The sequence below is a fragment of the Portunus trituberculatus genome, chromosome 10, assembly GCF_017591435.1.
Source record: "Portunus trituberculatus isolate SZX2019 chromosome 10, ASM1759143v1, whole genome shotgun sequence".
NCBI lineage: Eukaryota > Metazoa > Arthropoda > Malacostraca > Decapoda > Portunidae > Portunus > Portunus trituberculatus.
The window spans coordinates 4,976,583-5,001,582 of NC_059264.1; the positions used below are offsets into that span (position 1 = coordinate 4,976,583).

The 25,000-nt window shown below is 36.4% G+C and overlaps 1 pseudogene; it reads right to left on the bottom strand.

Annotated features, from left to right (window-relative positions):
• LOC123501848 overlaps positions 1-25,000 on the bottom strand; it is a 363,959-nt pseudogene that overhangs the window by 257,184 nt on the left and 81,775 nt on the right.

Consider the following 25,000-nt stretch of genomic DNA (forward strand, 5'->3'; position numbering starts at 1 on the left):
AGAGAGAGAGAGAGAGAGAGAGAGAGAGAGAGAGAGAGAGAGTCATAGTTCCAGTCTTACAATTTTAACAGTAAAAGAGGAAAAAATAAGAAAATAAAAATTATATATAGAAAAAATAGGAATAAAAACATGAGAGGGAAAAACAAGGAAAATAAGGAATAGAAAACGGGAAGAAGAGAAGGAAAAATAAGTAACAGTTAAAAAGAGAAATAGGAAAATGAGAGAAAAACAGGAAGAAAAACAAAGAAAATAAAAAAAATGAAAAATAAGAAAAAGGAAGAAAAAGAAAAAGAAAAGAAAAAGAAGTAGAAGATAAAAGTAGGAAAAACAGGACAGGAAAAAAAAAATGAATAGAAAGAGGGAAAGAAAAAAAGAAGGAAAAAGAGGAAAAATAAACAAGCAGAATAAAAACAAAAAACGAAAAAAAAAAAAAAAAGAAAAACAAGAAAATAAAAGAAAAGAGGAAAAAAATGATAAAAATAGTAAAAATAATAATAATAAAAATAATAATAATGAGGGTAATGAGAAAATCTATTGTGTTTTATTTTCTTTTAGTGTTTTGTTTCGTTTCTTCCCTGATTCCTCTCTCTCTCTCTCTCTCTCTCTCTCTCTCTCTCTCTCTCTCTCTCAAATCTTCCCTCCAATATCAATATCCACTTGACTTTCTAATAAAAAGGAAAAAAATCCCCCATACGCAATAAATAAGAGAGAGAGAGAGAGAGAGAGAGAGAGAGAGAGAGAGAGAGAGAGAGAGAGAGAGATGGATCATTGCCAGATACTACTGCATTGAGTTCACCACAATGATTAATAGAGGAGGAGGAGGAGGAGGAGGAGGAGGAGGAGGAGGAGGAGGAGGAGGAGGAGGAAATGAAAAATAGTAGTGAAAAGATTAATCAATTTATTTATTTCCCTTTTTTTTCTTCCTTTTCTTCTTAAGGTCATATGTTAACCTATTGTAGTGGGACTCTCTCTCTCTCTCTCTCTCTCTCTCTCTCTCTCTTGCAATATCACTTGTCAAGAAAGATCGCTCTATTTTTCCGGTTTTTTTTCCTTTTCATATAGTTTTGCTTTTTTTTTTGCCTTTTTCTGTTTTTATTTTCAGTTTGATATTGCGTGACTGTTCTTTCTTTTATTGTTATCTTGCAACACTCTCTCACTCTCTCTCTCTCTCTCTCTCTCTCTCTCTCTCTCTCTCTCTCTCTCTCTCTAAAGATGGGATGAAATTGAGAAAGAGAAATAGAAAGAAGGTTTGGAAGGAAATTCTCTCTCTCTCTCTCTCTCTCTCTCTATCTATCTCTCTCTCTCAAATAATAAAAAAAGACAATAACTCTATTTAAGATCACATAAGATTGAGAAAAGAGAAAAGAAACGGTTTGGAAGGAAATCTCTCTCTCTCTCTCTCTCTCTCTCTCTCTCTCTGATAAGGGCGGGCAGTCTGGCAGGGCCCTTGGGGAAGCATTATAGCAGCCTGGCCACTCAGTAGGCATAATAGATTTGTTTACATTACCCTGCGCCACTCGAACACAATGGACCACAGAGAGAGAGAGAGAGAGAGAGAGAGAGAGAGAGAGGGGAAAATTGAAATCGAGGAATTGTGAGAAAGCAATGAATAAAAAAGAACAGATTTAAAGAAAGGGGAAAAAAATGATATGCAAATTTAAAACAGGTAAAATATTAAAAGACTAAAGAAATTAATCAGAGAGAGAGAGAGAGAGAGAGAGAGAGAGAGAGAGAGAGAGTTGTTCAATAACCCATTAAAACTCGTGAGAAGATATTGGAGAAAAGTACTCTCTCTCTCTCTCTCTCTCTCTCTCTCTCTCTCTCTCTCTCTCTCTCTCTCTCTCTCTCTCTCTCCTCGCCGCCTCGCCATCAAGAAGTACTCAGGTGGAAAGATACGAGAGAGAGGAGAAGGTGAGGTAAAGGTAACGCCAGGTAAAGCTTCTCCTCACAGGTGTAATTAGGACAGGTAAGGTCAACTGGCTGTATTTAAGAATGTATTTTTGTTCTGCTTTGATTTATTATTCATTTCGCATTTTTGTTAAGTATCTGGTAAGTTTTATTGGCATGTTAAATTTTTTTTTGTATATCTTTATTATGTCTACTAACTATCTTTTTATATAGCTGTTTATCTATTTATTTTAAGTCATTTATGTTTAACCTCTTCAGTACTAGGACACATTTTTGCCATGAGTTTTGGGTGCCATTAGACGATTTTATTTGCATTAAGAAGGCCCTATGGAGGTCAGAAGATTAATGGTCACAGTCTTCACTATTCTAATCCCCCACATAAGTTTCTGAAGCTGTATAAAATCGCCAAATCGTAAGCAGAATGAATATGGAAACGCGTCCTGGTACTGAAGGGGTTAAATATTTGGTGAGTTTTATGAGTGTGTTCACTATTTTTAGTTTTCATTGATGTGTCGTGTTTTTTGCTGTCTATCTATCTATCTATCTATTTGTCTACCTGTTTATCTATTTCTTCACTATATTAGCTGATCTATCATTTGTCTATTTTGGTTTAATTTATTTTCTGTATTGGTTTAATTATTTGCTAAGTTTTGTTGACATGCTGTTTTTCTTTTTATTTATGTATATGTCATGTCTTTATTGCTGTCTATCTATCTATCTATTTGTCTACCTCTTTATTTCTTATCATATTTGCTTATCTAACTTTTGTTCTTTTTAATATGATTCATTTCTTGTATTGAGTCAAATATTTGGAACGTTTTATTGATGTGTTTTGTGTTTATTCCTGTTTATCTATCTATCTATTTGTCTACCTGTTTATTTCTTATCACATTAGCTTATCTATCACACAATCTCCTTCACTAAAACAGGAAAACTCACATTTCCCTCACAAAAGCAGAAAAAGATAAAACAACACAATTTCTTTCACAAAAACAGACATTCTCTAATTCTATAACAGTCTTTCCACCTCGTCATCTATTTATTTGTCTTTTTCTCACCTCTCCAATTATCTATCTGCTAATCTATTATTTTCTTCCTCCCTTCTATCTATTTGTCTGTTTCTCAGCCTCTCCATCTATTTATCTTTCAATCTATCCCTCACTATTTTCCTCCTTCCTCCTCCTATCTTCTTTCTTTTCCCTTTCTTTCTTTTTTTCATCTCTTGACTCTATTTGCCATGCTATTCACTTATGGAGGAGCGGTGATGGTAGTTTTAATAGGCAAATGCTCTAACAATGTGGCATTTAGCATTCATTAGAGATAATTCAATACCTGTCTATCTTCCCCTTTAAACTGTTGAATATGTATGTATGTATGTATGTATGTGTGTGTGTGTGTGTGTGTGTGTGTGTGTGTGTGTGTGTGTGTGTGTGTGTGTGTGTGTGTGTGTGTGTGTTCTTAGCCTTCGTTCATCTTAAGCTTCCTGGTCAAAACATGCTATAATAAATAAAGAGCATATACAAAGATGAATAAATAAATAGATAACTAAATAAATAAACAAATAAATGCAGTAATTGAGTACCGATTTCTGTATCTTCTATGAAAACAACAATAAACAAAAAAGTATCATAAAAATAGTCATTTAACCACACACACACACACACACACACACACACACACACACACACACACACACACACACACACACACACACACACACACTTACACACTTTCCCCTATAAAAACATTACACAAAATATTTTCCCTCGTTAGCTGAAACCAAAAAAAAAGGAAAAAAGAAAAAATCAAAACCGAAAAATCCAAACGAAAAAATGAGGAATAAAAAAACTTTGAACAAACTGCAAAATAAAACAATTAAACAAAAAAAAAAAAAAGAAAAAAAAAACATGGAAAGGAATCGTGTGTGTGTGTGTGTGTGTGTGTGTGTGTGTGTGTGTGTGTGTGTGTGTGTGTGTGTGTGTAAATCTTTCACCAATCTCTCTTCACCTTTTTCTCAAGGGAAGGGACAGACTGAACGTTTTTTTTTTTTTCCTTTCTCCATCTTCTTTTCTCCTTTCTTTCCCCCTGGGCCAGTTCCCTTGACAAGTGAGGGAAAGGAAAATAAATAAATGAATAAAGAAATGAATAAAACAGGATTATACTCACCCATCCACGTGCTGTTGGTGATTATTTGAAGAATTTTGGCTGGATCCATCTCTCTCTCTCTCTCTCTCTCTCTCTCTCTCTCTCTCTCTCAGCCGCAGATCCCCTCACGACGTCAACTGAAAGGGGAAAAAACAAGAAGCTGAAGACGACAGTTGATATTGAGGGGAAAGCGTCATGCCTCCTCCAGGGAAACGAGGGGAAAACACACAGCTCTGAGGGAAAACATGGAAATATTAACCTGAAGGAAAATGGTGAATGGCTATGTAAATATGACCAAGGGTGGAAGGTAAAGGAGGAAATATAGCATGGGAAATTAATGTGTGAGGGGAAATTTGAGGGTAAATGGTGAGTTAGGGTAGAAAACAAGGGGAAATACAGGAAAAATATTGATCTGCAAGAAAATGGTGATGTGTACGTGAATATGACCAAAGATGGAAAAGAGGAAAATTAATATGTAAGGGGAAACTTGAGGGGAATTTGTGGGGTCAGGAGGAAAAATAAGGAAAATACAGGAAAATATAAAGATTAGAGAGAATATTTAGTGACTTTTTAATAACTTAGTAGAAAAGAAATGCAAGTGAAAGGACATGAAAAATAGTGGACTTTATGAAAAGATTAAGAAAATATAGAAAAATGTTGAGTTTTCAGGAAATATTGTGAAGAAAAGAAAATACTACAAAAAAAAACTGAAATAGAAATAGCATTCAATAAAACTTAAAATAATCGAAAAAAAACACAAAAATAGACATAAAAAAATGAACAAAAGAGAATGAAGGAAATAAAAGAAACAAGGTAAAACTGAAATAAACAAAAATAACAAAACACCTATATGAAAAAAATGAAAATTCTGGAAAGCATTAAAATATAAAGAAAATAATGGAAACAAAACAAAATAGAACAAAAAACAAAAAAAAAAAAGACCTGAAAAAAAAACTGAAAGAAAATTAAGAAAATACAAAATTAGAAACAAGAAAAAAAATAGATAAAAAAAAATTTCCCGAAAAAAAAAACGAAATGAAGAAAATATAATATTAGAAACAAGACAACACAGGAAAAAAAAAAGAAAAACAAATAGAAAAACAAACTGGAAATTTCTGAGAGGCACGGAAATCAAACGCTAAAAATGAAGAAATCTGAGAAGCAAACATTTCACGACAATTTGGAAAGAAGTGACGTCATCATCATAGTCATCAGCACTTCCATGGAAATTAGAAAAAAAAAGAGATGATAATACGAGAAAAAACAACGAGAGAGGAGAGAGAGAGAGAGAGAGAGAGAGAGAGAGAGAGAGAGAGAGAGAGAGAGAATGCTGGAAGTCAAGGAGGGGAAATAATGTGTACGATCTGAGAGGAAAAATGCAGAACTTTTTTTTCCTCTTTTTGGATTGTCTTCACTATCATCATCATCATCATCATCATCACCACCCACCACCACCACCATCATCACCACCACCACCATCATCATCATCATCATCATCAAATCTGCAGCTAAAGAAGAGAGTTTAAATGAGAGTTCTTGACACGTGAACTTCTCTTTGTCTACTTACTTAATTTTAGACCATGAGAAGGAAAAATAAGGGATAAATTTCTGGGAATGATAAGTAATGATATAATTAACCCGATAAAAAATATAATAAATGTACTAAAAAAAATATTGAGAGGAAAAACACAAGACATGCTTCAGATTCTACAAAATGAGCTAAACTGGGAAAGAAAAAAACAGAGAAAAGAAGAAATTAAAGGAATATGGTAATGCTCTTAACCCCTTCAGTACCAGGACACGCTTTCATATTAATTCTGCTTTCTATTTGGTGATTCTATGCAGCTTCAGAAACTTATGTGGGGAATTAAAACAGTGAAGACTAAGTGCATTAATCTTCTGACCTCCATAGACCCTTCGTAATGTCAAGAAAATTGTCTAATCACACCAAAACTCAAGGTAAAAATGCGTCCCAGTTAAAAACACAAACAATAATAAAAACAATCAATAAAAAAAAAAAATTAAACAGTGATACGATACAGAAAATACAAAGAATACAAAAGAATTAAGAAAGAAAAGAAGAAGAATAAAGAAAAGAGAAAAGATAAAAAGAATATAGCAAGAAGCGAAAATAACAAACCAAAACACGACCACAAAATAAAAATAAATAAAAGCAAAGAATTAAATGTGAGGAAAATATGAAGAAAAAATCACCACAAACTCAAAAGAAAAAAAATAGTAAAAAAGATAAAGAAAAAGAGAGAGAGAGAGATTTCACACTCAAGATAAAATAAAAATAAATAGATGAAAAAATAGAAGAGGAAAACATGAATATAAAAAAAAAATTGAAGCAAATTACAGAAAATATAAAACTCTGGCAATAAACGAAAACATGAATATGCAAGAAAAAAAAATGGTGTCAACTTCATAAAACACGTAAAAACAGAAATCAGAAGTTAAAAAAAAAAAAAAGACTAGAGAAAATAAAATGAACTGCCAAATCTCAAAATAACGATTCATAAACAAGAAAAAACGAGAAAAAACAAAAAAAAAATTTGAAAGCAAGCAAAACAAGAAAAATGAATGAATAAACTTGAGTAAATCGGAAAATAAATGAGTGAATGAATAAAAAGGTAAATAAATAAAGGTAAATAAAAAAAAAGAGAAAGGAAAATTAAAAGCTCACCATTAACTCATCAGGAATCTCACACTCGATACTCATAAAAAAAAAAAACTAGAAATGAAAAGATTGACATGAAAAAAATGAAAAAAAAAAAATATTAGAACTCTTTTATTCATCACATCTTGCTTTAATTACTGTCCACACTAACACTTTTTTCTTTTTTTTCTTTTTTCTTGTTCTGTAAGCATTTCTAAAATCTATTATTGTTTTGCTTCTTATTTTGTAGATGTTCATAATATAATACAATATTTTTATTTTATTTTGCGACTAAATCTATTATCATTATCATCTTACTCTCTCTCTCTCTCTCTCTCTCTCTCTCTCTCTCTCTCTCTCTCTCTCTCTCTCTCTCTCTCTCTCTCTCTTGTAGATGTTGATAAATAATACACTTTTTAATTTTGCTACTAAATCTACTATTATCATTTTACTTCTCTCTCTCTCTCTCTCTCTCTCTCTCTCTCTCTCTCTCTCTCTCTCTCTCTCTCTCTCTCTCTCTCTCGTTTTTGTGTGTTCATATATAATACACTGTCTTTAATTAACTAAGAGGCATTTTAAATATACATAGAGGTGGACCTAAGCTAGCTGAATAACCAAGAGTGAATGCATGTACATATAATCTTAAATAAGGGTCAAAGGTCAGGAGTTTTGCCAGCACTTAAGTCACTTGCTACCCGTAATGTCCCGTCGTAAAACCGTCTTGTTTAGTACACACAGATAAGGTTCAATTACTCTTTTACTTCTTTCTTTTATTTTGTAGATGTTCATAAACCATACATTGCTTTTCGAGTCGTGAGTTGTTGTACACAGCAGCTGAAAGGGTTAAAATAATGAAGCAGGAGAGGTTTCAGAGTCGTGAGTTGTTGTACACAGCAGAGAAAGGGTTAAAATAATGAAGCAGAAGGTTTTAGAGTCGTGAGTTTTGTACACAGCAGAGGAAAGGGTTAAAATAATGAAGCAGAAGATTTTAGAGTCGTGAGTTTTGTACACAGCAGAGGAAAGGGTTAAATAATGCAGCAGGAGAGGTTTTAGAGTCGTGAGTTTTGTACACAGCAGAGGAAAGGGTTAAAATAATGCAGAAGGAGAGGTTTTAGAGTCGTGAGTTTTGTACACAGCAGAGGAAAGGGTTAGAATAATGCAGCAGGAGAGGTTTTAGAGTCGTGAGTTTTGTACACAGCAGAGGAAAGGGTTAAAATAATGCAGAAGGAGAGGTTTTAGAGTCGTGAGTTTTGTACACAGATGAGGAAAGGGTTAAAATAATGCAGAAGGAGAGGTTTTAGAGTCGTGAGTTTTGTACACAGCAGAGGAAAGGGTTAGAATAATGCATCAGGTGAGCTACACACTTTAATTTACTTTCTGATTTATTTATGTCCCTTTATTAATCATTTCTATTTACTTGTTCTTATTTTCGTATGTACTAATTTTTTCATTTATTTTTTCTTCTCTCTATTCACTTCTAGATTTCCGTCATTATTTTTATTTCCTTTGCTCTTATTTATTTATGTTTGTTTGTTAATTATTTCTTTTATTTTCTATATTATTCATTCGTTTTTTTCTTCTTTATATTCATTCCTAGATTTCCCTGATTATCTCTATCTCCTTTGCCTTCACCACCACCACCACCAATACCACCACTATTTCTTCAACCATTAATTTCTATCTTTTCTCCCTTCACCACCACCACCACCACCACCACCACCACAACTACTTCTTCAACTCTTCCTTTACTGTGGTAGAAGGATGAAGTCTCCACAAAGCAGGTAATGATGCCTTGCCACACACCACCAGGTAACTGAACCATGTCACCAGAGAGAAGCGCCACAGTAATGCAGCAAAGAGTTGTGAAGAAGCGTTACAGAGGTCAGAGGTCACAGTTACCACAAAGAACACTAGAGAATAGGTCACAGCCACAGAAGAGAACACTAGAGTACAGGTCACAGCCACACCATTGAACACTAGAGAACAGGACACAGCCACAGCAGAGGACACTAGAGAACAGGACACAGCCACAGCAGAGAACACTAGAGAACAGGTCACAGCCACAGCAGAGAACACTAGAGAACAGGTCACAGCCACAGCAGAGAACACTAGAGAACAGGTCACAGCCACAGCAGAGAACACTAGAGTACAGGTCACAGCCACACCATTGAACACTAGAGAACAGGACACAGCCACAGCAGAGGACACTAGAGAACAGGACACAGCCACAGCAGAGAACACTAGAGAACAGGTCACAGCCACAGCAGAGAACACTAGAGAACAGGTCACAGCCACAGCAGAGAACACTAGAGAACAGGTCACAGCCACAGCAGAGAACACTAGAGAACAGGTCACAACCACAGCAGAGAACACTAGAGAACAGGTCACAGCCACAGCAGAGAACACTAGAAAACAGGTCACAGCCACAGCAGAGAACACTAGAGAACAGGTCACAGCCACAGCAGAGAACACTAGAGAACAGGTCACAGCCACAGCAGAGAACACTAGAGAACAGGTCACAGCCACAGCAGAGAACACTAGAGAACAGGTCACAGCCACAGCAGAGAACACTAGAGAACAGGTCACAGCCACAGCAGAGAACACTAGAGAACAGTTACAGCCACACCACAGAACATTAGAGAACAGTTGACAGTTACGAGACAGATCACAGTAACAACTTCATGGTTCATCTTCATAAATGACTCAGTTTTTTGCCTTTTTCCTTTCTATGTAAGAGGAGAAAACTGGCAAAGGGCAACCCCCCAAAAAAATACAGAATGGCCCACTTAGTTGCCAGTCCCCTTATAGATCCGAAAGGGTTAGCCAAAAGTCAGGGATAAATGTCTTGAAACCTCCCTCTCAAATGGTCAAATCATAGGAAGGTGGAAGTAGAGACACAGGCAGGGAGTTCCAGAGTGTACCTGAGGAAGGCATGAATGATTGAGAGTACTGGTTAACTCTTGCATTAATGAGTTGGACAGAATAAGAGTGAGAGGAAGAAGAAAGCCTTGTGCAGTTATCTTACATATTTTATCAAATTGGTAAGACTATAAGTTAGGAAGCTAGGAAGTTTGGAAGACGGAGTTAGTAAGACTGGAAGTTTAAGAAGAGTTAGTTAAGTAGGTTATGAAGTTAGGTAGACTGGAAGTTAGAAGGACAGTTAGTTAAATTAGGAAGTTACGAACACTGATTTAGAGTGACAGTAAGTTAGAAAGACAGTGAGTTAGGAAGTTAGCAAGAGTTTCACGTCCAGATAATTTTTACTGGCATTAATTCTGAGGGTCATTTAATTACATTGCCATTAATAACGTGGGGAAAAATGCAAAACATATTTACACACTTTGGACTTTTAAACGTTTTTTTTTTTTTTTTGCCCTTTTTTTGATACAGTGGAGAGAAATGTTACGGGGTGGAAAAATGAAAAAAACTTGTAGTCTAGTTCTGAGAGAGAGAGAGAGAGAGAGAGAGAGAGAGAGAGAGAGAGAGAGAGAGAGAGAGAGAGAGAATCTTGGCAATAAGAGAAATGCTTGAAAATATGATGCAAGATTTCTACATTATTAAAATGTTCCAACAGAATAAAACTAGATTGCACTGTTATCATTATTATTATTATTATTATTATTATTATTATTATTATTATTATCATTATTGTTGTTGTTATTTTTGCCATTGTTCTTATTATTATCATTATTATTATTATCATTATTACTATTATTACTATTACTATTATCATTATCATTATTACTACCATTATCGCACCTACTACTACTACTACTACTACTACTACTGCTGCTACTACTACTACTACTACTACTACTACTACTACTACTACTACTACTACTACTACTGCTGCTACTACTACTACTGCTACTACTACTACTACTACTACTACTACTACTACTACTACTACTACTACTACTACTACTACTACTACTACCATTATTATCATTACTATCACTAAAAATTAGAAAATAAAAAATAAAGATAAACAAGTATTAAAAATTTTTAGAGTTATGAATGAGTACAACAAAGACACACACACACACACACACACACACACACACACATCATCATCATCATCATCATCATCATCATCATCATCATCATCATCATCTCATCCTGGAAGTGTTTCAAAAGAGAAGCCACATGTCACAACTTTCCCGAGGCAGATTCAAGGAAATACTTAAGACTCCCATGAGAAAGAAAACGGAATTACTGCATTTTCTTCGTATTGGTATTATTGTTGTTGGTAGTGGTAGTTGTTGTGGTGGTGATGGTAGTAGTAGTAGTAGTAGTAGTAGTAGTAGTAGTAGTAGTAGTTGCTAATTTTAATGAGTAAAGAGTTCTAACAGAGTATCTGTAACGAGAGGAGGAGGAGGAGGAAGAGGAGGAGGAGGAGGAGGAGGAGGAGGAGGAGGAGAAAGAGAAGGAGAAAGAGAAGGAGAAAAAGCAAAAGCAAAAGGAAAAAGGAAAAGGAAAAGGAGAAGGAGAAGAAGAAGAAGGGGAAAAGGAAAAGGGAAAAGAGGAGAAGGAGAAGGAGAAGAAAGAATACAAAGGATACAAAGGAAAACCAAACAGCAACAGACCTCTTGGTCCTTTCGAGGCTGTTTGATAACTACTTCTAACTGGCTACATATAAGAGAGACAGGACAGTACAGGAGAAGGCTCCTCCCCACCCACCACTCCCTCCAGCTTTCGCTGGCATGGAAAATAGTTTGAAAAGTACCATGCAGTATGGAAAAACTGACATGGAATTTTCACAGGAAAGGATGAAAGGAGATTCTATTATTCAGCCTACGGTGAACTCTACATATCTATCTATAAGAAAGTTACACAAAATAATTGTTATACTAATATAATGTTTAATTATTCGGACAAGAAGAGAGCTTGTTGGGGGTTATTCTTTAAATATTTATCAATTTTGTTTTTGAATGATGCAATGGAAGTACTGTTTACTATTTCTGAAGGAAGCTTATTCCAAATGTTAACAATTCTATTAAAGAAAAGTGCTTTGCCTCGTGGGTTTTGAAGCGTTTTGGTGTAATTTTAAATCCATTATTCCTTGTCGTAGTGGAATGATCAATGGTAAAATATTTATTTACATCAAGGTTGTTATATTCCTGAAAAATTTTGAAAACTTTAATTATCTCTCCTCTTATCCTGAGCTTTGTTAAGCTGAATAGATTTAATGCTTCCAGTCGTTCCTTATACGACTTGTTGGAGAAGGAGGAGGAAAATAGGAAGGGGAAGGATTATTGTGATGACTACTACTACTATAACTACCACCCCCACCACCACCACCACCACCTCACACTGTTACCAAAAAAAAAAACATCTTCGTTAATTATTTCCTCTCCAGCCTTTCATCTTCCGTCGGTTTCCCGCGACAAAAATCATTAAAAATTAATTGGATGACGTAATTAGTTTAGTCGGTAAGTGCCTTCATTAGTACAGACATCCACGTGCAGTGTTATTGTTATTGTTATTGTTATTATTATTATTATTATTATTATTATTATTATTATTATTATTATTATTATTATTATTATTATTATTATTATTATTATTATTGTAGCTGTTGTTGTTGTTGTTATCAATATTATTGAGTTTGCGTTAGTGAGAGAGAGAGAGAGAGAGAGAGAGAGAGAGAGAGAGAGAGAGAGAGAGACTTTACATAAAAATGCTAAACTTGGAAAAGAAAACAACAAAAAAAAAATCAAAATTAATTAAACATCAGAAAATGAAGAAAAAAAAACAACAGAAAATGGAAAGAAAGGAAAAGGAATAAAATTTTATAAACAAACTCGAAGGAAATTTCTCTCTCTCTCTCTCTCTCTCTCTCTCTCTCTCTCTCTCTCTCTCTCTCTTCAGGAAGCAGCATTACTCTCCTCATCCTCTCTAATTAGCCACAAATACCACCACCATCAATGAAAAAAAGCAACAAGATCAAAGAAAACGGAGGCAGCACAGATTAATTAGAAGGGGAAACTTGTCCAAATCAGATAATAATTTGAGTCCCGCCAATGTAGACCGGATGATGATTGCAAGACTTCTTTGTCGTCTTTCATCACTACAGCGTCGGTGGCAGTGTATATTAATAGTTTGTGACTTAGAGACGAGTGTTTCTTTACTATACTCATATGATAAGGGGTTTTTTTTACGATTTTTTCAAAGCTTGAGTGTCTTAACCCTTTCAGTACTGAGAGGCATCTTTACCTTGAGTTTCGGGTGTGATTAGACCATTTTATTGACACTAGGAAGGGTTTATGGAGGTCAAAAGATTAATGGCCAGAGTTTTCACTATTTTAATCCCCCTTGAGTTTCTGAAGCTGTATTAAATCACCAGAAAGTAGGCAAAATGAATATGGAAACTCTTTATGGTACTGAAAGGGTTAAGACGGGAAACTGTGAAGACAAACTAAAGAAGAAATAAAAGAAGTGAAGTGAAATGTAGAGTATGGTTAATCTTTCAGTAGCAGAGATAAAAAAATGCTATATTCAGAAACGCTTCTCTCTCTCTCTCTCTCTCTCTCTCTCTCTCTCTCTCTCTCTCTCTCTCTCTCTCTCACCGCGACCATTTGCAAACACCACAGAGACGATCAGCCGAGTTCTAAAGAGTATTTGTTCTGTTCATAATGCAGAAAACTTGTTAACATGTCACTAGAATTACAGAAACGTCCTTGAAAACCCGTGTCACTTCATCTACAATCCTTTAATAACAGTGAAGGTCTGGCGCCGGAGTGTTGCAGAATATAGGCCAAAAAAATCCATGCACTCTCACCACGACGATTTCCTAACTCCAGAGAGACAATTAGCCGGGTTGTTAAGACAGTTCCTTCTTATGATAAACTAAATATCTTGCCAATCCATCACCAGAACCACACAAATACTCTTAAAAACACCATTCTCTTCAACTAGAACCTTTGAAAAGTAGTGATGGTGAGAGCAAAACATAAGGAAGTGTAAGAGTGTTATTTCTATAGTTTATTTTTAGGCTGGAGTGTTTTAAAAATGTAGAGTATGCTTAGTATTTCAGTAGCTGGTTTTAAATAGATAGTTGTGTACTGGTATCTTGTAAATTGAAGCTAATAAAGTGTAAGATAAGTGTTATTTCAATGTTTATTCAAAATTCAGTACTTTGAGTGTTTTTTAAAAAGATGTAATATATGCTTGAAATTTCAGCAGGTAAGATGAAATAGGTAGTTGTATATTGGTATCTTGTATATTGAAGGTAAGGAAATGTAAGAAGTGCTGTTTCAGTTTCTTTTCAAGGTTTATTACTTTGAGTGTTTTAAAAATATGTACGAAACGCTTAATATTTCAGTTGCTACTATTACATACATAATTACATACTGGCATCTTGTAAACTGAAGATAATGAAATGTAAGATCAATGTTACTTCAATTTCTGTTCACGGTTCAGTACTTTTGGTGTTTTAAAAAATGTAAATTATGCCTAAAATTTCAGTAGCTAAAGTCAAAATACAAGTAAAAAACTTAAACAAATGAAGAGCAATGTATATACTGTAATTTATAATGTATTCTCTAAAATAGAATACAGTAACACTAACTTTAAATTCTGCCTTCCCTCACTTTACACGAAGAGGGAAAATATTGCAGGTACGTTCACGAATACTTTAAGTGGATCAATGTTTCTCCAGGGGTCGTCCTCCCTTGAATACCTAGAAGCCTTTAGGAAGCAGGACACTTTCTCCACTGCCTCAAGGACATCGACATGCTTCCAAGGGCCTCAAAACCCTTAACAGCAAATACAGCATAATCAAATAGCAAGATTTACCTATATACACATCAGAACTAAGGATTTTTTTTTTTATGTAGGGAAGACAACGACAAAAAAAAAAAACGATAAAAAAAGGCTCACTTAAAAAAGATCCACTTAACTGTAATGCAAGGTTAAGATGAAGTTCAATCAGTCAAATCTATAAAATAAACAGTTGAAAACCCTTAACAGGAAATACAATATAAGCAAATGGAAATCTTTACCTATATACACCTAAGTAATATAAATGTAAAGTTAAGATAAAGTTGAACTAATTTTATCTTTAAAATAAATAGTTCAAAATTCTTAACAGCAAATATAACATAATCAAATAGGAATCTGTGCCTACATACATACACCTATACAGTGACGAAAACAAGTGTAATGCAAGGTTTAGATGAAGCACAATTAATGAAATTTTTAAGGTAAATAGTTCAAAATCATTAACAGCAAATACAATATAAACAAATGGCTATCTTTATCTATATACACTTACATAATAACTAGTACAAATGTGATAAAAGGTTCAGGTAAGATGAAATACAACTAAACCTTGAAAGTAAATAGATCAGAATTTTTAACAACAAATACAATATAATAAAATAGCTATCATTATCTATATACACCAACATAGTGACTAATATAAATGTAATAGAAGGTTAAGATGAAGTGCACCTAATTAAATCTTTACCTAAAAATAGTTCAAGGTCTAATATAACCCACGCATAGTTAAAATTGTGCTTCTCTATATTTTACACCAAGAGGGAAAGAAGTGAAACAAGTCTTCACCTCGACCTTAAAAGAATCAATGTTACTTCTACTGGGAACTCTGGAACTCAATGTCTACTACTGTACTTTGCCCTTCCTACTACTTTGCCCTTCCTACGATTTGAACTCTTAATTCTTCTATTGCCACTTTCTCGCATCATCAATTAATCCGAGACACCTTTACTCGTTCTTCAGCCACATTCAATCTCTGAAATAAGGAAAATAGCAAAATGTGTTCTTTTTCATTGCTAACTTTTATAGATGCTTATAAAGAGTTCACGCATTGCTTCCGTTGGTGCTGATTGTTGCCTATAGCGGTGCAAGAACTGACAGGAGAATTTTAAGACAATGGTACTAAAATTTAAAAGCTGTCATCTTATTTTTCTTCTGTTCTTTTTCCTTTCCTTTGACTTGACCTTTCTTAACTTTTCTATTGTCATTTTGTACATCTTTTCGCATCATCAATTAATACAAGACACCTTTACTCGTTCTACAGCCACACCCAATCTCCGAACTGAGCAAAATAGCAAAATGTGATCTTCTTCATCGCTAACTTTTTTTTGCAGATGCTTATAAAGAGTTCACACATTGTTTCTGTTGGTGTTACCTGTTGCCTGTAGCTGTGAGAGACTTAACAGGAAGGCTTCACAACAATCATACTAAAACTGACTAGCTGGCGTCATATTTATCATCTCTTTTTTTCTTCCTTCTCTTTTCTCCAAAAAAATATACATACATCTCAACACCCACTGAACTATTTAGAAATCTCCTTACCAACACCACCTTGAAGGCCATAATGCTGAAAAATTGGCAACAGACGATTTCAAAAGTACTATGTCAAGGGAGTTTATGTTACTGCAAGGTACAGCTGGAGGTACACTGAAAGCCTTATGGGGGAAAAAAAACTGTGCTTATGGGTAAACACTTCAAGGGGATCAAGGTTGTTCCAAGGCTCATCTGTCTGGAGTTACTTTGACGAAGCTTTGAGGTGAAATGAGGGGTAGGCAGGAACGGTGTGGTGGTAATGAGATAGGTAAGGGGATGAAAGGTAGGTCGGATGAGTGTGGGAGTGAAGGTAATGACGGCAGGTGAGAAGAGAGTCAAACATAAGAGAGAGAGAGAGAGAGAGAGAGTAAGTAGAGGAGAGAGAGAGAGAGAGAGAGAGAGAGAGAGAGAGAGAGAGAGAGAGAGAGAGAGAGAGAGAGAGAGAGAGAGAGAGAGAAGAGAAGAGAGAAGAAGAGAGAGAAGAGAAGAAGAGAAGAGAGAAGAGAAAAGAAAGAGAGAGAAGAGAGAGAGAGAGAGAGAGAGAGAGAGAGAGAGAGAGAGAGAGAGAGAGAGAGAGAGGACATATCCATCTCAAACAAAACCTATATTTGCAATCCAATCTTCTTTTCGTGTTCCCTGACCTCCTCCTCTTCCTCCTCCTCCTCCCCCTCCTCTTCCTCTTCTTCTTCCTCCTCATTTTTCTCCATTATTCCTCTTTCTCCACCTTAAAATCTTCCTCCTTTTCCTCTTTTCATCTCTTATTTCATCACAATTCTCCTCCTCTTCTTCTTCTTCTCTTCTCCTCCTCCTCCTCCTCCTCCTCCTCCTCATCCTCCTCCTCCTCTTCAAAACTCTCTTATAACTTTCTTTTTTTTCTTATTTTTATCCTGTTTTTTCCTTTCCAATGTTTTTTTCCTTCCTATTACTTCCTTCGTGTGTGTGTGTGTGTGTGTGTGTGTGTGTGTGTGTGTGTGTGTGTGTGTGTGTGTGTGTGTGTGTGTGTGTGTGACTCATCCTCTCTTTACATTTTTCCTTCTTCCACCCACATTCTTTATCATGCTTCATTCTTACCTCTCTCTCTCTCTCTCTCTCTCTCTCTCTCTCTCTCTCTCTCTCTCTCTCTCTCTCACACACACACAATCAGGGCAATATGTTGGCATTCGGATATAATTTGAGAGAGAGAGAGAGAGAGAGAGAGAGAGAGAGAGAGAGAGAGAGAGAGAGAGAGAGAGAGAGAGAGAGAGAGAGAGACTTAACACATGATCGGTGGAAGCAAATGGAATAATAATACACAAAGGAAATGAAAGAAAAGAAAGAAAAGAAAGAGAGAGAAAGAAGACACCAAGAGATAATAAATGGAAGGAAGATGATGACAAAGAGGATGATGGAATTATGGAGAGAGAGAGAGAGAGAGAGAGAGAGAGAGAGAGAGAGAGAGAGAGAGAGAGAGAGAGAGAGAGAGAGAGAGAGAGAGAGCATACATTTCCAATCCATATCAAATCAAAATATTGCGTATTGCTTTTTCTTTCCTCCTTTCTTTCTTTCTTTCTTTCTTTCTCACTTTCTCTCCTTCCTTCTTACTTTACTTGTTTTGATTCCTTTTCCATTTCTTTTTTGTTTTCTCTCTATTTCTGTTGTCATCTTCTCTACCTCTTCTTCTTTTCTTCTTCTTCTTCTTCTTTTTTCTTCTTCTTTTCTTTCTTCTTTTTTCTTTTTTCTTCTTCTTCTTCTTCTTCTTCTTCTTCTTTCTTTTTCTTCTTCTTCATCTTTTTTTTCCTCCTCCTCCTCCTCCTCCTCCTCCTCCTCCTCCTCCCAAGATATTGCCTCTACCTCCTTCCTCTCTTCTCTCACTTTTCCCTTCGGGTGAGATGTGTCTTTATTATCTCTCTCTCTCTCTCTCTCTCTCTCTCTCTCTCTCTCTCTCTCTCTCTCTAACTTTGCTATTTCCTCTTTCATCTCCGGGTTAATGTGACTTCTCTTCCTCTCTTTCTCTCTCTCTCTCTCTCTCTCTCTCTCTCTCTCTCTCTCTCTCTCTCTCTCTCTCTCTCTCTCTCTCTCTCTCTCTCTCTCTCTCTCTCTCTCTCATCTCTGGTCTCTCTCTACTCCTCTTCCGTCCTCCTGGTCATCCTGGTCTCCTCCTCCTCCTCCTCCTCCTCCTCCTCCTCCTCCTCCTCCTCCTCCTCCTCCTCTTCCTCCTCCTCCTCCTCCTCTTCTACCTCCTCCTCTTCTTCTTTCTCTTCCTCCTCTTCTTCTTCCTTCTTTTTTTTTTTCCACCACCACCACCACCACCACCACCTCCTCCTCCTCCTCCTCCTCCTCCTCCTTCAGGTATTAGCAGAGTCAACATTTGTACACCTGTCTCGTGATTAATCTTAAGGACAGGTGTGTGAAATTTGGCTTGTTTTACCTTAATTGCTTTTTGGTGTGTGTGTGTGTGTGTGTGTGTGTGTGTGTGTGTGTGTGTGTGTGTGATCATTTTTTCCCTTGTTTCCTTTCTTCCGTGTTCTCTTCTTTATTTTCTTTCATCTTTTTCTTTTTATTTCTTTCTTTCTCTTTTCTCAGTTTTCTTCATTTCATTAATTATTTTCTTGTTTTTTTTCTTTCTCTTTCTTGTTTTCGTCTCAATTTTCTGTTCGTTGTTTTTCTGTCCTTTCTCAGTTTCCATTTCAGTTTTACTCTCTCTCTCTCTCTCTCTCTCTCTCTCTCTCTCTCTCTCTCTCTCTCTCTCTCTCTTGTTTTCTAATTTCCTTTTTCCTATTTCGTTCCCTATCAACTATTTTTCATCCTTTCCCATTCTCATCTTTCTTTTTTTCTTATCTATACCTAACTTCTTCTCCCCTTCCTCCTCCTCCTCCTCCTCCTCCTCCTCCTCCTCCTCCTCCTCCTCCTCCTCCTCCTCCTCTTCCTCCTCCTCTTTCTTTCTTTCCTTCGATTCTCTATCTTCCTCTTAATTTGTTTTTCTTCCTCCTTCGTTTATTACTTTAATATTTTATGAACTTCCTACTTTTCCTTTTCCTCCTCCTCCTCTTCCTCCTCTTCCTCCTCCATTTCCTCCTCACTCTTATCTTTCTTCCTCTTGTTCTTATCGTTGTTGTTGTTTCGTCTTTCATTTTCTCTTATTTTGCAATTTTTTTTTATTTTTTTCTCCCTCTCTTCCTCTTCCTCCTCCTCCTCCTCCTCCTCCTCCTCCTCCTCCTCTTCTTCTTCTTTCTACTACTCTCGTTTGGTTATATCTATGTGAATATTGTATCATAAAACCGAAATGAAAAAAAATGAGGAGAAAATGGGAAAAGAAGAAAGAGAAAAGAAAGAAGGAATGAGTGAAATGTAGAAATCATATCACTGAATTTAAACACTCACACACACACACACACACACACACACACACACACACACACACACACACACACACACACACAGAAAAAGAAAATAAAAAAAATGATGTATGAAATATGAAGGAAAAACCTGATAATCTCTCTCTCTCTCTCTCTCTCTCTCTCTCTCTCTCTCTCTCTCTCTCTCTCTCTCTCTCTCTCTCTCTCTCTCTCTCTCTCTCTCTCTCTCTCTCTCTCTCTCTCTCCGTATGAAATTCTCTATTGAAAATCTATACTTATATATAACGAAATCATAATACACACTCTCTCTCTCTCTCTCTCTCTCTCTCTCTCTCTCTCTCTCTCTTCTATTTATTTCCATATCTCGGACGCCTTATCGGAAGCGTTTTAAAAGGTCTGCATATTTCAATTCCACCTACAATGGGATCAAGGAGGAGGAGGAGGAGGAGGAGGAGGAGGAGGAGGAAGAGGAAGAAGAAGGAAGGAAAGAAAGAAAAAGGATAGGAAGTAAATTAAGAGATTTGAAATGTAAATGGAAAAATAAGTACATATTGAGAGAGAGAGAGAGAGAGAGAGAGAGAGAGAGAGAGAGAGAGAGAGAGAGAGAGAGAGAGAGAGATTATGAGGTATTTCCATCATATTTCATACATTACCTCTTTTTGGCATTTTCTTTCAATGTGTGTGTTTCACTGTTTGATCTGCTGCAGTCTCTGACGAGACAGCCAGACGTTACCCTACGGAACGAGCTCAGAGCTCATTATTTCCGATCTTGGGATAGGCCTGAGACCAGGCACACACCACACACCGGGACAACAAGGTCACAACTCTTCGATTTACATCCCGTACCTACTCACTGCTAGGTGAACACCACCTACACGTCAAAGGAGACACACCCAAATATCTCCACCCGGCCAGGGAATCGAACCCCGGTCCTCTGGCTTGTGAAGCCAGCGCTCTAACCACTGAACTACCGGGCGTGTGTGTGTGTGTGTGTGTGTGTGTGTGTGTGTGTGTGTGTGTGTGTGTGTGTGTGTGTGTGTGTGTGTGTGTGTGTGTGTGTGTGTGTGTGTGTAAATTCAGTGTTATAATTTCTACATTTCACACTTTTCTTTTCTCTTTATTTCATTTTCTTTTTTCTTGTTTTTATACTAAAACAGACAGACAGACAGACAGACAGACAGACAGACAGACAAAGACAGACAGACAGACAGACAGACAGACAGACAGACAGATGCACAGACAAACAGGTGGAATAATGGAAAGCTAAAATAAATAATAAGAAAAAGTAAAGAAAATATGAAAAGGAAAAAAAAGAAAGAAGGAAAGAGGATGAAGGAGGGAGGAAGCAGAAAAAGAAGGAAAGCAAGAGAGAGAGAGAGAGAGAGAGAGAGAGAGAGAGAGAGAGAGAGGAGCTGTTGGATTAACTTTCTTAATTCGTGTTTACTTAATTGTTTGCTTTTTCAAGGAGGGAAAAAATTATTAATCGAATCAGGGGAAGAGGAAGAAAAGGAGGAGGAGGAGGAGGAGGAGGAGGAGGAGGAGGAGGAGGAGGAGGTGGTGGTGGTGGTGGTAAAACGGGAATTAAAAAGTAGTTAGAGAAGAAATACGAGAAAGAGGAAGAAAGAAAATAGAAAATACAAATAAAAAGTGGGAAAAAAGACAAGAAAATTATGAATATGAAGAAGAAAAACAAGGAAGAGGAAAGGATGAGAGAGAGAGAGAGAGAGAGAGAGAGAGAGAGAGAGAGAGAGAGAGAGAGAGAGGAGAAACATAATTCAAAACAAAAACAAAAAAGAGGAAGAAGAAGAGATGGAGAGAAAAAGAGACGAGAGAATAGAGAAAGAGAGAAAATTTGAGAGGAAAATAAATGGAATAAGAAACGAATTAAAAAAAAAATAGAAGACAAAATAGAAAAAAAGAGAATAAAAGGAGATACAATAAAAAAGAAAAGAGGAATTATAAGAGCATAAATAATCATGAAAATGGAAGAAAATTGAATACAAACAAATAAATGGAGAGAAAAGAAATAGGAAGAAGAAAAGAGTATGGGAAGAGGAATAAGAGGAAGAGGAGAAGCAAGAGGAGGTTCAGATGCCATTTAGATGCAATCGAGTGAAGGCGAGACTGTGTTGTGTTGTGTGGCCATTCTCTCTCTCTCTCTCTCTCTCTCTCTCTCTCTCTCTCTCTCTCTCTCTCTCTCTCATGATATGTATGTATGCATGTATGTGTGTGTATATAACCACTGTCTTGCGGCCAAATTCGAACGTACGTGTGTGTGTGTGTGTGTGTGTGTGTGTGTGTGTGTGTGTGTGTGTGTGTGTGTGTGTACGTTCCAGTCTGCAAATGCAATTCCGTTGTGTTAAACATTTATGTGTGTGTGTGTGTGTGTGTGTGTGTGTGTGTGTGTGTGTGTGTGTGTGTGTGTGTGTGTGTGTGTGTGTGCGCGTGTGCGTGCGCCTTATCTACATGCACGTGGAGTCGCGCCTTGCTAAGCCTTGCTGATCCCACGTTCCTGGTAATGTAATTTTTACACCTGGTAACTTGTACATCTGGCGTGCCTTAGATAGCAGAGCAGGAGGAGGAGGAGGAGGAGGAGGAGGATGAAAGAGAAATTACACACTATTCACATAATCTCCTTTCATTTCTATTCGTATTGAGGTTGAAAACAGAGAGAGAGAGAGAGAGAGAGAGAGAGAGAGAGAGAGAGAGAGAGAGAGAGAGAGAGAGAGAGAGAGGCGAGTGAATTAACTACTAATATATCTCAGCTAAGGCCACACTGACACATGAGAATTAGCACTGAAATCTCTCTCTCTCTCTCTCTCTCTCTCTCTCTCTCTCTCTCTCTCTCTCTCTCTCATGGACACTGGTTTATAATTAAGGCGGATGCTTGGTTAATTATGGCGACTGACCAACCAACACACACACACACACACACACACACACACACACACACACACACAAAATAAAGACACAAAATACAAAACAATAAGAGTTTCACCACTATTACCACCACTACTACTACTACTACTACTACTACCACCACCACCACGTACAGACCATTACTATTATCACCACCACTACCACCACCACTCACACCTTTCACCACCACCTCATCTACTAAACATGAGGCTGCATAAGTGAGCTCTTCTTACGTATTATTTTTGCTTCGTTAAAAACTTGAGTTCGCCCGGAGCATAATGCAAGTTGGGCGGACAGGAATATTTCACAAGGCGGAAGTTTATAAGCACGGAGTGAATTTTAACTTCCACAAGATACACAGGTGAAGTTATAGGGCACACACCGTTAATTAATCTCACCAGCCACAGGTGGGGTCGGCTGAATTAAACACTCACACACACACACCTTATGCGTTAATTAATATATGTGCAGGTGATTCACAGAGGAAGGAAGTAAGGTAATGGTGGAATATTGATCAGATAACACAGGAAAGGTAAGGCTGGTTTGTGTTAAATAAATGAAAACAGGTGCATTTTAACTCCTTCAGTACCATAACGCTTTTTCACATTCATTCTGGTTACTATTTGGTGATTTTATACAGCTTTAGAAACTTATTTGTGGATTGAAATAGTGAAGACTCTGGCCATTAATCTTCTGACCTCCATAATGCAAATAAAATCGTCTAATCACACCCAAAATTCAAAGTAAAAAATGCGTCTTAAAATTGAAGGGGTTAATTGAACATATGTAGGTAAGAATGAATAAGAATGAGAGAAGTCGGAAGAGAGATACTGGAAATAGATGCACCAGGCAGGAGGAAGAGAGAAAGACCAGAGATTTATGAAGCCAGTGAAAGAAGAGACAGTGGGCGGAGAGACAGACTGCCATATTCAGAAACGCCTAGCTCTCTCAACACGAAAAAAAAGGGATGATTAGCGGGGTTGTTAAGAGGTTTTTCTCTAGTTAATAATGCAGAAATCTTGTCAATATACCTCTAGAAACATAAAAACACCTTATAAAACTCGTGAAAATTTAAATAAAGCTTTCGAAATAGAGAAGATGAGGCACAGAAGCGTTTGAGAATACGAGCGAAGAGGAAAGCGCACAGAAGGAAGGTGCCCAGTGTTAACCCTGAGTGAGACAGACTAAGAAGGCAAGCAACAAAAGGTAACAGGTTATAGTGAGATAACACAGGTGAATATGAGAAAGGTATTTGAACATGTATATAAGTAAATAATAAGTTAACATACAGGTGTATTTTGATTGAGTCTATACTGATAACTTGTGAATAGTTAAGGTAATGAAGATGAATGTACAGATAGGATAAAAGATATAGACATGACAGATGAAAGATAATTAAAGACATGTAAGATAAAGGTTAGTTTAGAAAATACAGGTAAATACAAAGAGATACACTTTAAATCAATTCATCGAGATCAGGTAACACGTATGCATATCTCTGGTAGAAATACAGGTAAATACATAGCTACAGGTGACATCTTAACTCATATACAGTAAGGTAAGGTAAGATGACAAGTATGGAAGCAAGACAACACAGGTAAGGGAAGTGTGTCTTAAAAGGTGAGAATACAATGATAAACACAGGTAAGGTAATAGAAGTAACTGTACAGGTTAATTAATGTAGATGATTATATGTGTAATACAGTCCTAAGGTAAAAGAGTCCTGAGGTAAATGTGTCCTAAGGTAGTGTCCAAAGGTAAAAGTCCTAAGGTAAATGTGTCTTTAAAGGTAAGAATATAATGAGAAACATACAGGTGAGGTAATACAAGTGACTGTACAGGTTAAATAATGGAGGTAGTTATACATAGGTAACAGAGTCCACCATTATGAGGTAAAGTATTGGCCAACACCTCTTTGTTCTACACTACTTGGCCTTTCATGAATAGTTTAGTTTGTCTGGCACGCCCTAAAAGATTCTGGTGATGTTGAATATTTCCTCCAATCTCTTCGGAAACCACATGGGAGCCTCAGAAAATAATGGCATTGAAACCTTTTATACTTTTACTACTTCACGTATTTTTTTTTTCTGTCTTTCTTTCTCAATTGGTTCAAGTGTGGTTTAGTGAAATTTTCTAGTAATGGCATTGAAATCTTGTATATTTTACTACTGCATAATTTTTTTTTCTTATTTTCCTTCTTAATTTCCTTAGTGTGTGTTGGTGAATTAAATCAAGTGAGAAGCCAAAAAGTTTATTAGTGAAAAACATTCCTTGTAATTTTTTTAGTAATGCCATTAAGACCTTGAAAGCTTCCATTTGAAGTATAATAGTTTCTTTTCACTTTCCTTCTCAATTTACTTAGTGTGTTAGTGAAATTAATCAAGTGAGAACCGAAAAGTTTGGTGGTAAAAGAAATTCCTTGTAATTTTCTAGTAATACCATTGAGACCTCGAAAGCTTCCATTTGAAGTATAATAGTTTCTTTTTCACTTTCTCAATTGACTTGGTGAAGGTTAGTGAGACGAGTCTAGCGAGGAGCGAAAAAGTTTGTTGCTGAAGGATAGTCCTTGTAAATTCTACAACCACGAAGGAAGATAACGTAGTAATGGGATTCATCATTTATATTTCACCTTTCATTCTTTCCTCAGACTTTTTCGTGTGAATATTTGTGTACCGTTAGGTAAATAGAGAGTTAGTAGAGGTGTGTTTAGGTGACAATAAGT